The sequence below is a fragment of the Aplysia californica genome, unplaced genomic scaffold (genome assembly GCF_000002075.1).
Source record: "Aplysia californica isolate F4 #8 unplaced genomic scaffold, AplCal3.0 scaffold00133, whole genome shotgun sequence".
NCBI lineage: Eukaryota > Metazoa > Mollusca > Gastropoda > Aplysiida > Aplysiidae > Aplysia > Aplysia californica.
In genome coordinates this window covers 828,740-832,119 of record NW_004797403.1, presented here as the reverse complement: position 1 = coordinate 832,119, position 3,380 = coordinate 828,740, and positions in this window count along the sequence as shown.

Here is a 3,380-nt window from a genome sequence, read left to right as displayed (position 1 = left end):
CGAGAGAGAGAGAGAGAGAGAGAGAGAGAGAGAGAGGAAGAGAGAGAAACCGCCGAGAGATCAGGTTGGTGATAGAAGGAATGGGCCGGAGATCATTTTAAAGCAGGAGTGCGGTGGGCGAGGTTGGGCAAGGTGGACAGTAACAGAAGCAAACAGCTTTTAATGGGAAGAAAAGATTGTCATTTGTGAATAAAGGCTAGACATATTATGCTGCAAAGTTGTATTTGGTCTGCTGCTGGCCGCACACGTAAATGTCGATGGTCTGTTGAATTTACCCTTGCCCAGTGGTTATTTTGATGCCCTTGAAATACGAGCGAGATGGATTATGGCAACGGAGCACATTAAAGTTATCACGCACCGGCTTAATAGGTATGATACGACTTAAGCCTTTCATTCGGAAATTTCTTGACATAGAACGTACATTCGAGGTTACCACTTTCCGAGATATCTTGCGCAAAGGGTGGGGGGTTTTTTTCATCATTATTTTAAGGCGAAGAGATTGGGTGGGTGAAAACCCCTTTTACTGTCTACCAATAGAAACAGCTTGCTTCGAGAAACCATCGTTGTTGTAAAAGTGCTTAACCTTGAAGCAAGGCAGGAAAGACGACTAACCGAGCATAAAAACACCCGCTAATTGTCCTGCTCCGCTTATTAGCAGCTGAAAACATAATCGAAGACTAGACCGTTTTTGTTGCGTAGGCGGCAAGGGGGGGGGGGGAGGAGTGCTGCTGTGCTTATCGCCTTTTAATTGAAACGGCACTTTAACACGTAAATGTTTGCCTAGAGCTCAGAATTTGTTTTCAAAAAGAATTTTTTACAAATGTAATAAATCTAATTTCTACACTGAAAGGTCTTCTTGATGCTCTTTGTAACTCGAGCGAGAAGAATAAAGGCAACGGCACACGCTATTAATCTTATCACGTACCAAAGAAAAACTGCCTAATACGCATGCTGATAAGTCCCAAATGTAATTAGTCTATCTACGACAGGAGTGAGAATAATGACTGACATTTTTAAACAAGTACGCAAGTAAACATCAAAAGGTGTTCTTATAACTGAGAGAAAAGTTGTTGGTGCCAAAATTTTAAATAGCAAGAAAATGCACAATACGGAGGTACGAGGGTAAATACAGTTACGACAAAAGAGTGAGGTCGGTTGAGACTTGTTTTACTTGAGGTCAAAGAATAATTTCATTTCACCACAGACGAAAAAAAGATCGTCCTAGAGCCACCTTGATCATTACAGCATCAGAAGCAAAAATGAGACTGAACATTTAGCGAGAAAGGAAACACGAGGTTCAATCTACTATCTATCTTCATAAACTTCTCAAGGAAACCATTCGCAAAACACAAAGTATTTGCAAAGTAAAGCTATATCAAGTGAGTTATCGTTATCATTGCACTGCAAATTGACAGACGAACCTATGGAAAAGATCAGACGGTTGGGAAAAAAAACCCGATACAAATAACACAGTAAAAAAGCAATAGATAATTGAGGATTATTTCAATACATTTATAACGAGTGGTGGGTCTTTTGAATTTGTGAGAACAAGTGTGAGACATTGAGTTTTACGTGAGGCTGGTGTAACTAGGCAGTTTTCTTTTTGTTTTGTTTTGTTTTGTTTTGTTTTGTCTTAATTTTTTTCTGTGTACTTTATTGTATACCAACAATTAAGATGTATTTTAATCAAAACTCCCCAGTAAGAAAAATAGAAGTAGCATTTTTCTCTCTGTGCTATTCTCCTTAGGTATATTTTGAGATTTCTGAACTGATCTTGGTGGTCACCAGATATGCCACCATGCAAAAGCATGTTATTAAAAATAGAACAAGACCTTCCAGAGCAACTGCTAGTTAGCGCGATATAATTGATGATAAAGAACCCCCCCCCCCCCCCCCCCGAAAATTTAAAAAGATTAATATAGAAAATGATCACTGGACATTCCAAAACATACCAAGGACTAAAGACAGGAGAAGAAACAAACAAACAGAATAATCACTTATTATTCAAAAGGAATATCACTCAAGTTTCATTATTTTAAAAGAGGAAATGAAGTGACAATTAATGTTATAAATAATCGCATAAACAGATCCATAAAACGTGGAATCTATTTCATTAAAAGAAAACAACTAAGGCAAAGAATACTACCAAAAAGTGATATTAGAATTAGAATTTGATGCTCATCAGACCTGTTTCATTTTCAGGTAAGCTTAAAAAACATCTAAAAGGTATTTAAAAAAATAAAAGCGAGAGAAACCAAAGGAACAAAAAATCGCTGTTCAATCCCGAGAAGTTCGGTGAGGAGCGACAGTTTTGCGTGACCGTTGACATAACCGGGGCTGACAGGCCAGGACGCCACACAAAAGAAAGTTTTGCTGCGCGCCAAGTGGAAGTAAAACAGTTTCCAGGGCAAGGAAACCGATCTTTTTTAACACTGTGAACACTCTCGGTTTTGTTTCCTTTGTTTTGCCTTTCCCTTTTCAAGCAGGGAAACGTGATGGTTTGATTTGGTACAGGAAGGACATTCTCCTAGGCTTTTCGATTTCATGTCTTCACGATCTGTGCTTGTTTTTGGGTTTTTTCAGGTTGTCTCTACTACTGTTACAGCTCCCGAGTTGTTGTTTTTTTTAAAATTGATTTTTAGAATCGATATAACAATGTTTCGCTGTGTGGATTTAAATTAAAATTAATTTCATTGTGCCCTGTTGTTGGGTTCAGTTCCTAATCAAACATCAATTAAATCGGATGTCCTATTTTGCAAGTCATAAAAACGTCTAGATAAAGTTTTTTTATGCTTTTCTACAGTTCGGAATAGTGATGTAAATGACGATGTTGTTGAAAGTGGACTTGTATTGTTTTGTTTTTTTAAATCGCAATTTATGTTGTCGCCATGATTCTCCATGGCTGGGGATGTGACGTAAAGACTCCTGGGAACAAACGGACGTAATTTATCGGGTATCGGTAAAATGTGTCATTGATTTCACCCTCAAGGCCGGTTACGATTGTGTGAAAACTGAATGAATTAAACCAGGCTAAAGATCCGCGAACTTGAAAACAGATAACAGGGGTAGAGGTAGAACTGATGGGAATGGGGAGAGAGGTGGGAGGGGGGAGGGTAGTTATTTGGCAGGAGAATAATAGAGAGTATGAGATAAATGTTACTCGTAACTTTACATTTCCACTCCTTTGGTTGGGTTTCTACTTCTTTGGTTGAGTTGTCTGTTTCTTTGGGGGTTTTTTTTTCTTTTTTTCCCCAAACCGAGGGATTGATTGTGTTGTAGAACTACATCCTCCTGTATCGGAAATACACTTCAGACAGTATAGTTAGCAAATGTTTGGTTATTTCTCTACTCAAAGTGACAGTGAGTACATTATCGGAAAT